Source organism: Pholcus phalangioides, unplaced genomic scaffold (genome assembly GCF_987345545.1).
Source record: "Pholcus phalangioides strain wild (caught in Gottingen) unplaced genomic scaffold, Ppha-v1.0 ptg000004l_1, whole genome shotgun sequence".
NCBI lineage: Eukaryota > Metazoa > Arthropoda > Arachnida > Araneae > Pholcidae > Pholcus > Pholcus phalangioides.
In genome coordinates this window covers 49,498,715-49,510,794 of record NW_028301597.1, presented here as the reverse complement: position 1 = coordinate 49,510,794, position 12,080 = coordinate 49,498,715, and positions in this window count along the sequence as shown.

Genomic DNA, 12,080 nt, shown 5'->3' with positions numbered 1-12,080 from the left:
ATAGCTCTTTTGCTCGCAAAATTAAACATTTTACTGACATTTGGCGCAATGACGATCGACAATAGAAACCAAAGCCGCTTGAAAGGCTACTCTTAATGGAGCTTAATATTACTAAATTCCAGAGCATTTAAACGGTCCGTGGCACATTTTCAGATCACTCAAGTAGGTCCGAACATATTTCCAGATCACTTGAAGGATCAGCGGGACATTTAAAGATTACTAAAGTGGTTCTATAGAGGACTTATCAATAGGAAGAATGCTACCCACAAATTAGGGAAAGGTTTTTCTCGTTTTTGGTACATCTAGTATGGTGCCATTAAGAATATCTCATATTTTTATAAAGGGTGGTTAATGACGTAAGCATAATCCGCATCCCCCCCCCTTGTCATCAAAAGTCAGCAAACTCGAATAATCCCCCCCCCCCACCTATTTGAATAGCCCCTTTAATAACGTGTCGCGGGCCACTAACGTGATCTGGAACAATACCGCAAGTCATTTGAGTGATCTGGAAAATGTGCCGCGGGCCACTAAAGTGCTCTGGAACTAATTGTGCCGCGAGTCACTCAAGTGGTCTGTAAATATGGTGCCGGTCATTTGAGTGAGCTGGAACTGCAGGTAATTTGAGTAGTATAGAACTACACCACACACGGGCCAATTAAATGCTCTGGAACTATGTCGCGGATCACTCAAGTGATCTGTCAATATGCCGCTTGGTTCATTTCTACAAAGTTAGGTTGAGGTCGCGGACCATATCAGATGACTCTGAGGGCCATATTTGGCTTGCGGGCCATGGGTTGAGCATGTGTCTTAGAATTTGCACCATTAGTTAAGAATGTTGATGTTCCGATTTCATCCTATCAGAGAAATAGCGCCGTTTCATCCTCCTCTTATAAATACTAGTTCTGTTTCATCCACTCTATTTTAGCCCCCCTTTATATCTTGACATCTTATCATGAGGCATTGCAATGGTCTTCATTTCCCCCAAATCGGACTACCGATAGATGTCACCTTGATTTCCCGACCAACTCCATCGGTTGGAAATTGCCGTGTGGCGATATGACCGGAATTGGTGTGGGGTAAAGTAGTGATCCATGAAAAGAGAGAAGCCCCAATATGGCAACCCTGATACTTTTTCAGAATCACGTCAATTTCTGTAGTAACATATACAGTAGTAATCTTTCTGTATTTTCGGCACCAAATTTCGTCATATGCATATGTCATACTTTCATAGGCTTCCTGTAATTTTGCCGCAGTTCTTAATTCACTGCACTTGTATAGCGTTCTGCCCTCCATCATGTAACATGTTATATTTTGCGCTTCTATATTTTTTTGCATCTGCTTGTTTATATAGTGCTTTTCTACATGACATTTTTCCCCCGGTGTATTTTGTACTGCCATAGCGTTTTTGTTCCGCATTTGCATCTCTTTTGCAAATGTTGCATACAATATTGTGTATAAATGTCTATAGTTTTTCGTGGGGACCTCGAAAGGGGGCCGCTGGCGACGTGCGAACTTTTGTAAACACCTATCTCAGTTTAGTGTCTTCTTGTCCGATGGCAGTCTTTCTGTGCTTAGTACTCCGGGCGTCGCATCGCTCTTGCGCCATGGCCCAAACTCTCTGGGTAACCACCTTATACCCCCCCCCCATGGCAGTGGTTCTCGAACTATTGTCACCCGCGGCTTTCTTGCCCAATTCATGGTTTATCTGCGGCTCTCATGGTCAATGAAGTCAGGGGGGGGGGGCGATGAGCAGAAAAAAATTTTGAAGAAGGGGCGATGAAACGAAAAATTTGGGAAGCTATGTGCTATAGGAAGGGTGGTCAATCTTTTCGAGAGTGTGGGGAGTGTAACGGGAAAATCGAGTTATCTAGGAATGTGCCTCGAGTCCCTCAGGTGATCTGAAAGTGTGCCGAATGGCCTCTTGAGTGATCTGGAAATGTGCCGCGGGCCGCTAAAGTGATTCTTAAGTATGCCGCGAACCACTCAAGTGATCTCGAAGCATGTCGCTGGCCACTGAAGTAATCCACAAATGCACTTCGGGCCACTTAAGTGATTCGATACTCTTTGATGGGTCACTTGAGTGGTTTGGTTATTTGCCATAGGCCCCATCAGATAACACTCCTAGGGCCACATTTGACCCGCGGGCATGGCCCCCCACAAGGGGTGGGCTGACAAGACTCCAGCCCTGGGGCCCGGGATGATTTTCATCATCTTCTTTTGTTTTTCACGCTATAAATTTATCATAAAGGGGCCCGTGAAAGATCCCAGCCTAGGGGCCCTGCTTCAGGATGTGGGGACCATGCCCGCGGGTCATGAGTTGAGTATGTGTGCGCGCTGGCATAGGCCCTTATAGAAGAAGGAAACTCCTACACTAGCAGGAATACAGCCGTTGTCCCGGCTAAACATTCACGATACATTGAAGCATTTTACAAAGGCAAGGAGAGAGACTCCATAGCATCCTTCACTAAGAACCTTGCCATACCATATCAAGAAACCGAAACTTAACGAGGAGAATTTCCACTTGTGAAAGAACCACTACAGAGAAAATTCAAAAAGTACTAAAAAAGTAATTCGTCAATAACGAACCGTAAAATTTCAAAATTCATCCAACAAGAACCTGATGGGTGTAGAAAAGTACTATACTGGAAGAGAAATATTTTTGGATACTTCAAAAAAGCGCTCTCTTGGTATCTCTCTCTCTCTCTGGGAGCGGTCTGGATACTCGATCCAAAAGACCAGAAACAATACAAGTAGATGCGATTAAAAAAAAAATCAAATGCTACTGAAGGAGAAGCTATTCCACTGTGTGTGAGTGTATGAGGACACTGAAGAGACTGATAATATACAAAAAAAACATGGCGTAGTCGGGGGCCGTGGCGCTACTGGGGACAATGCACTGTATAAAAGAAAGAACAGAAAAGATCTAGAAAGAGAGACCCATTGGCGGAGTAACTCACAGATCTTTTCTCTTGGGCTAATGACATGTCCTATTAGGTTTTGTTACGCTGGCGGATCCCTTGGCAACGACTCTCTTTCTCTCTATACTAAAAGAAGAGCCCAATGAATAGGAATGGAGTCATTATTTCTGTTATGCAGGGCTTGACCTTCCCTACACTTCTTTGTCCCCCCCCCTCCCCGTATAACTATTCGACAAGAAAAAATATATGTAAGGAAAATAAAAGCGAAAACATTTTCCCCGAAAGGGCTAAAGATAATAAATTAGTGAACTAATGTGCTCCCATTTTTATTTACTTATTATTGTATATATATACATTTTTTTTTATCGTTTTATTCTCTTTTGATATCGCTTGCTCCATTCTTGGACGACGACGACGACTTCCTTGGCTTAAATGCCGATACACACGTACAAACTACTGTCTGCGATGAATAGGATACGAATTCCGGACATTGTATTCCGGACGGAATTTTCACTGTGTTCCGGAGTTTTTTTTTCTTTTTTGTTTCCGGACTATCGTGGTCTATTATCGCATTTATAAGTTATCTTTTCTCCCCCTATTGAACTATTGTCATTATAATTATTAACTTTTTTTTTTTGCTGCAGCTAATGAAGGTCAAATACTCGAACGATATATCTATATATATTTATATATATCGTCGATATTCTTTATAAGCCAGGGCCACACTCACTCGTGTCAATGCTGGCCCAGTTGTCATTAGCAAATATTTTCCTCTCTCTCTATCCCATGCAAAGAACCATCAGTGGCATAGGCTGGCTATGCGCTGGCCCAGCTTGGCTTAATAATCCTTGGCGGATATTTGCCAAGGACTAGGCCAGAACTAGTTTTTCCAAAACACTCTTCGTATTGTAACTGCTCGCGTTCATCGACCAATGTGTGGCCAGACGGATTGGAAGGTGGGGGAAGGAAGGCATTACCCTTTGACTTACGTTTGGAAGCTAAAGGTACTCGGCAGCCTTCCAATATCTTCCAGCCTCAAACATTATGCGAGCCGATTGCCCCTTTGAAAAGTCTCGCCACAGGGAGCAACAAGCCTACAACGGTAGAATTATTCAACCATTGCACTTCACTCATGGTTACAAAAGTTGATATCAGATGGCAGCACCACACATAACAAGCATTACACAGCAACAAACTTCACGTTAGGTTCACAACTCACGAGTGTGGTCATGACTTTAACAGAGGTCTCTAATGTACGAGCTCTGGCGGAACCCTTGACGGTTAGTCTGTTTCGTGTGCAACCCTGTAGCTGTCTCACGGAACCCAAATAAATTTTGAATATTTCTCTAACATACGATGCATCCCATGCAGCTCACGTCAGTTTTGTGGTTCAAGAAACCTAGAAACCTCACAAGCAAATAAAGAAAATTTCGAAACCAATCGTTTTTATGACTTACACGGGAATGACCGGCTAAATACGGGTCATGTGGCCACTCTGTGATTTCCAGATTCAAATGGAAAATAATTTTTATTGCGTCTTATCGTCGCATGGAGTTGGAACCAGCTTTATAATTTTTATTAGACGAATCGGTAATTTATCTGATAACTTTGTCCTAACCTAACCGCACGTTGGAAAAAATAGAAAAGGGGAAAACACAGTACGTGACGATCGCGTTCAAGACCACTTCCAAAAGCACAGTGCAAAATGTTTAAATTACAAGATCCGATATAAATAAGTCAAGGTGGACTAGATGGTTCTACTGCGTTATCCATCCTTTTTTTAATGGGATTTGTTTACATTTTACTGCTCAATGCCAGTGTAATCGGTTTTGACAAATGAAGCACTTTCATTTCTAGCTGTTTGCTGAGCATTGCACATATATTGTTTATGCCTTTGCATGCCCTAAAAATACAGAAAATGCTATTGGGTAGCATCAGAATTACCAGACCTAGAATAGGCCTATGCACCCAACTGCTTTGTTATGCAAACTGTTGTTTCACCTTTCACTTATACACAAAATGTGGACCATAATTTTGAATGATGGATGTTAATTACTGTCCAAGACCATGAAGTAGTAAACGCAAAATTATTTTTTACATCCAAACAGAAGTTTTTAATGACTGCTGCTCTACTACTTGAACCCTCAAACTAAGCAAAAAATTAATTAATTAATAAACCAAATGGTCCACATACTCCCCCTAAATAACCTGAAAAACAATACCATTTCTGTTTTGGCAGAATCATTACTTGCAATCTACTACATTTCTATTATTTGGCAATATATCGATGATTCCCCTCCTCAATTAAAAATCAATTGCACAAATTTTGTACATAGGATTTGGTAGGAAAAGTAGGACAGAACTAAAAAGTAGGACAAGTGGGAGCCCTGAAGTATCGATTTTTATTGAATTTCCCAATTTAAGCAATCGTTGGGCACTTCAAATTCTGAGGGTTGGTACAGATCACTAGCTCCCACGTTCTTAACGAAGAATATAAAGTAAAAGACAGTGTCAATTTTATGTGAAAAAAAAAAAAAAAGTTCCTTTTTATCAATTTTGTTTATCGCACGTTTTTTGGTTATTTTCCGCACAATATAACTCTCTAAAGACAGCGTATACGGATGTAGCATTTAATAAAGTGAAGAAACAAGGCAAGTATGTGTATTATGATAGAAAAAGTACGCTTTCATTCATCCAGTGAATGCTCGCAATTTTGGATACAAGGGTAAAGAGAGGAGAATAAAAAAAAAATATTAATACGGCGATGAAAGAAGAGAATGGCATCGGCCGCTGTTATTACTGGACATTCTCATCACGCTTGTTGCAAGGAAGACCATCCATCATGTTTAATAATCTTTCCTCATCCCCCCTCCTTTCTCTCCAAGTCAGCAAAAGCGAAATTTCTACATGCCGGCATCGAACTCATACCCATACCATCAGCACAGCAAAACGTTCCTCCATCCCTATATCCTCTCTCTCTCTCTTGCTCACTTCCTAAATCCACTAGATGCTGTCTAGCGTAGCGTGGCATGATGGGTAACTTTAATTTGCCCCCTAATTACTTTGCGTGTATGTGTGTGTGTGCTGGAGACGGCAATGCTTCTCGCCTCAATATGTCGATGATTCAGTGCGCAATCAATATGGCACCGCCAGACCTAAAATGTGTCATTTCTGCCTTCGGCTAATGAAACCTCGAAAGCTGCCTGATGCCCCTGCTGCTGCTGGCTCCTAGAGGAGTTTGTTGACGGAGGAGACGTTTGGCTGTGTGTGAGTGAGGAGTGTGGACTATCGCCTCTTCGCTTTTACCAACTTACTTCCTTTCTCTCGCCACGTCCAGATTTTCCGGAAGACGAATGCCTTGTATGACATAAATTGTTTCCGGGACGTATCGGAGGGAAGTTATGAACACACCTTGGTAAACACATACGCGAGCGGCATCTGCAACAGTCTCCGTGGAAAGAAAACACCGGCGCGCAATTTTGCATTTTTCGCAAATTTTCCTCCCCCATTAACATCTCTCCATGAAGATTCTTTCAATCACAATTCCAACGCCGTTAGCGTTGTGACTCGTTTTACTTGTGATATGTTTCATAGACGGATATGGCATATGAAGCGCAGAACGAGCTTTTACGTTCGTGCGGTTCTTTCCCTCCCTTTTTTTACTTTTTCCCTCCTCTTTTTCTCTAGCGTGGCTTCGTTAACCGCTTATATTCCTCTCTGGGACAGAGTGGGAGCAATGTCCAGTGGTTTGGTGGTTCTTTCCCTCATTTTCAGCGAATTTTAAATTCAAATGTCAAAGCGAATGCTACACTTGAAAACCTGGAATTTTTTTTTTGTTGGCCTCAGGAAAGACCGGGCAACAACTTTCTAATTGGGTTTTAATTTTTTTATAGGTCCGTATAAAAAGATTGTTTCTAATTACAGCAACTATACAGCTCCTTGTAATATTAATGACGTGTCTACACGTTATTTGGATATTTTTCTCATTGAAAGTGTGCCTCCAGTATTAACGGTTCCCTAGTAATTTGCGGAAATATTAATTGTAGTTAAAATTCCCAAGTAACTTAACTACAATTAAGGACTCAGATAACCACCCTGTACAACAAGGGTGCTCAAACTTTTGGGGAGTGCGGGCCACTTCATTGGTTTGGAAACGTGTCACGGGTCACTTTAGTTATCCTGGAAATGTGCTGAGAGTCAATTGGTTGATCTGAAAGTGAGCAGCGGGGCCACTTGTGATATGGAAATGTGGGACAGAGCCACTAAATTGATCTATAAAATTGCAGCGGGCCGCTTAAGTGAACTGTAAATGTGTCGCGGGCCACTCGAGCGATCTGCAACTGCACCACGTGTCACTCAAGTGAACTGAGGGTGTGCGATAAGTCACTCAAATGATTTGGAAATGTGTTTGGGGTCACTTGAATGATCTGGATATGCGCATTTGGCAGCTTAAATGATCTGGAAATTTGCCGCGAGCCACTGAAGTCATCTGTAAATGCGCCACGGGTCACTCAAGTGATTTGATACTATTTTTTGGGCCACTTGGATGGTTTGGTTACGGGCACATCAAATAACTCCAAGGGCCACATTTGACCCGCGCGGCAGGGATTGAGCATGTATGCTGTACAGGCTGTAGCAGTAGCTGCCGTACGTATGCTGATTTTATAGAGGAAGGGGTGCCAAAATTTTAACTTCTATCATCCCACGCTTAAAACTAATAATCACCAACCTTATTCTTGGAACAAGTGAATACAAATCGCATTAAGATCGCAGTATATGGAGCCAGGGTATCATTTCAACTCATTGCTGCGTAAGATTTGGCGTAAAATCGAAAAGGTTATCTGTCGATAAAGAGGAGCCAGTTTTCAGGCACAAAAGCGATGAACAACCAAAGTTAACTAAACAAAGATAAAGGGGAGGATGTGAGTTTTGCCTCCCGAAGAATAAACTATCGCTCCCTAAAATAACGATTAGTTTTCTCTACTTTTGCCACCACGTATACATACACACACACCACTGCCATCATCATCATCCTCCTGGTAGGAGAGGAGAGAGTAGCTGCTTGCATCTACTGCCTTGGTTCTAATTAAACTACTGGCAGTTTCCTGCGGCAATGAAATAATTAGTTGCCGCGTAGCAGCCCTCACGTTTCCCAATGCTTCGCGTAATTAATTTCGAAACATCACGCGAACCCGAATTTCGCCGAAAACTACTAAAACCACTTCTGGAAACCCCAAATTTCGGTGGATATGACGATAACAATAATAATAATATCTCGGAATACGTGACGCCACCTACTGGACGTACGCCAAACCGTTAAAGTTTTTCCTCGGGTTTTATTTTCGCAGTGCCACGAAGTAACGGTTTCAGAAAATTTTCGCACGGAAACGTCTATAACGTCGTCGTAAGCATTAAATGAAGAGGGTGAGAAAAACAACACTTGTTTTTGAACAACATGATAGAAAATGCGCTTCAACTGATGAAACTACTTCTACGAGGAAATGCTAATGGCTAAAAAACTAATGAGAACAGCAACTAGCGCACTACATACACATAATGAGTATCATGCACATGAGTCAATATTTCTCGTAGGTAAAAATATAACTATAATCAAGAAGAAAAAAATTGTACATAGAAATGGATTAAAAAAAATTAACTTATTATGAGATTTTCATCTATTCCACAATTTGAATAAGAAAACCATGTTGATAAAATCTGCAGCCTAGTTTCCTAACATAGATATCAGTTTTGATAATGTTTTTCTAAAAACTTACAATGAATCAAGAACTCACATTTGAGCTTATTTTCAAAAAAGAAAATTCCCACAATTACTGAATTGTAAGAATCAGTGAATAAACAAGGAGGATATGTCCCCTTTTGGTACAAACGGCTAATTTTGCATTGTGATTTCAACCAAAAATGTTTCCTGTTGAATAAATCCTGTCCCATAATCTGACACAGCTCCTCCCAGAAGTTAAGAAAGCGTTGAAAAAATGAATTTTGAAAAAAGATGGAAATGTTACGGGCCCCCCCCCCTTTAAAAAGAATAAGCTCTTCAATTTTGATGAGCAGATGAAGTTTAACCAGGGCTATCAGTTTCGACGAGGGATATTTTTAATGAGATGGTTGATATCAGTTTTACCATGTCAAGTGGCAAAAAAAACTTTGTCAAATTTTTTGCAGTTAATTCTTGGAAATTAGCGTCATGAGGCAGTCTTTCATATACCAAATTTAATGACTGAAGAAATTAAACACGAATACTTCAACATAGAATAGCCAATTACGGTGATCTCTCAAATACAAATACAATGCCACAACAGGCAAATTGCCCAACGATGTGGCTGACTTAAGAACATCATGGATCCCCGAGCCATTTTTTGGAGGCCCTACCTACTACTGCTACACTACACCACACATGCCCCCCGCCGCCCGCGGAACCCCCAACGAATCGGTACATGCTGGAATGTGCGTGTACGTGTAGTGAAACCTGACGTGAAGTCTTTTGTTTCTCTGTAATGCTTGTTATGTGTAGTGCTGCCATCTGCCACCAGTTTTTCTAACTATGAGTGAAGTGTTATGATTGAATGATTTATCGTTGTAGGACTGTTGCTCTCTGTGGCGAGACTTTTTAATGGGGAGATCGGCTCGCATTTGCGCCTTGAAGTTGGGAACCACAGAAAACCAACTTCAGCCGACCACCACTGTGGGGTTCGAACCCGGATCCTTGCACAGCGTGTCCGTCACTATAACCACTCGACCACCACTCACATATGTTTTTATGCAAGAGAACAAGAAAAAAAGATGTAAAAGACATATAAGCATGTTCAGTGAAAAAAAGGAAAAAATGTCCTTAAAAATATATATATAAAACATGGAAATTGATACATCCAAGTACCAAAGTGAAACATAAGTATTGGCTAAATACTTGAAACGTACGAAAATAATTATTTCTTCATCAAAATCTATATAAAGAGATTAAAATTCAGCAATTAAAACATTTTTGATATAAGGGCCCACCCGATTCAACTTACAGATGTGCGGACAGCCAAACAAAGTAAACCTGTATGACTATATCAACAACAAAGTTGCTCCACTTTCATTTCAAATTCGGCTCAATATTCATTCTTCAGAGATAGTCTTTGCGCAACATCATTTTGCACTCGATAGGATATAACAGAATCTAGAGAAATCTCTAATCAAACACAAATACTTTTGAAAAAAAACTTCTAGTTTTTTGTGATTCACCGTCTGTGGTGGTCGAGTGGTTATAGTGACGAACTCGCGATGCGAGGATCCAGGTTCGAACCCCACAGTGGTGGTCGGTTTAAGTTGGTTTTCTGTGGTTCCCAACTTCAAGGCGCAAATGCGACCGATCTCCCCATTAAAAAGTCTCGCCACAGAGAGCAACAGTCCTACAACGATAAATCATTCAATCATAACATTTCACTCATAGTTAGAAAAACTGGTAAGGCAGATGGCAGCACTACACATAACAAGTAGTATTACAGAGAAACAACAAAAACTTCCCGTCAGGTTTCACTACATGTACACGCACATTCCCGCATGTACCGATTCGTTGGGGGTTCCGCGGGGGGGGGGGGGGGGGGTGCATGTGTGGTGTAGCAGTAGTATGTAGGGCCTCCAAAAAATGGCTCGGGGATCCATGATGTTCTTAAGTCAGCCACCTCGTTGGGCAATTTACCTGTTGTGGCGTTGTATTTGTACTTGTACCGTAATTCTGTATTTTATGGTAGAAATGTATAGAAACTATGGAAATTCTACAGTAGTTGGCAAGTATGCTTATGAAGAGACAATGGGTTTTGGCAGTGAATTGGGCAATGAATTAAGGACAAAACAGGTAAAGCCAGGCTTATACTATAGAAGTTTGATAAAAGTTCTTTTATAAAACTTAAAATGCAACTGATAAGCAAATGTAACCAATAGGCTTATTGGTTAATTTTTCAAGTTTTGCAAAAGATATTTTATCGAATTTTTATAGAGCAATTCCAGCTTAAGAGTAGGTACATCCCCCCTTTTGATTACTTTTTAGATAATCTGAGTTTTCATTAGTCTTAGATGATCTCAATTCTGCTCAAGTCAGATTATTGAGACTCTGCTGTATTTAAGTAAAGACATAATGTCAACTTGAATAAAACTGAAATGAAGCAATAATAAAACCAGGTAAAAAAATCACAGAATAATCAAAATTTATCAGGGTTGACAAGGTTTGAATACTATAGTAAAATCCACAGTATTTACCATATATTGTCAATTGATCGGTTTTTGTTGCACCATGATTATTTTCTGCACACTAGGGCTAATTAGACCAGAACCTACAATTTATTGCTAATTTCAAATGGTAGCCTTTTTTATACTCACAGAGCAGTTGGTGTGCTACCTCTCAATGTGGGACTCCCTACGGTAGCAATCTTTTTCTGTGTTCACGTTGCCGTGTACCCATGTCAGGAAAGTTTCTGTAAAGGACAAACCGGGTATTGAACTAGCAACACCTCTAAACACCCTTTGGTACTTTAGGTGAGTATCTTATCAACCTGAGCTACTGCGCCCATATATTGTCCACAACCTTCAACTCATAACCATGCATGAAAATATGGCATGAAGTAAAAATATCTATAACCAGATATGATGTGAAATTCAAAAAATAAAATAAAATAAAAATAAATCAAATAATGTAAAAATTGGTTGTTTGTTTCAACCATTTGAAGACGTTTATAGTAAATCACTCAAAAATTGGTCAAAACCAATATTAACCAGGATGGTTGAAACAGGTTTTATGTATGGCTAATTGGTCAAAATGGATCCAACCCTGTTTTCTAACAAAAACATTCTGATGCTTGTTAAAAATATAAAAGTGGATTTTAATTCAAAAATTTTATTAAAGAGAAACATAAAACTATTACTGCATCAGTTTTAAGACCATTTCAATCGTTTTGGCCACTTTTGATCACTTTTTACCAGTGTGTCCTGATCAAAACTAGTTTTAACTGGACAAAATTATAACACTGAGTACAACCCATTTACACCAGAGTCCTATAAATAGAAGAGTTGGATATTTAACCCCTAATTATGCAAGCTCATACATGCAGAGGTGTATTTACAGGGAAGAAGGGCTAAGTGGGCCTTAGCCAAGAGAAAATTAGG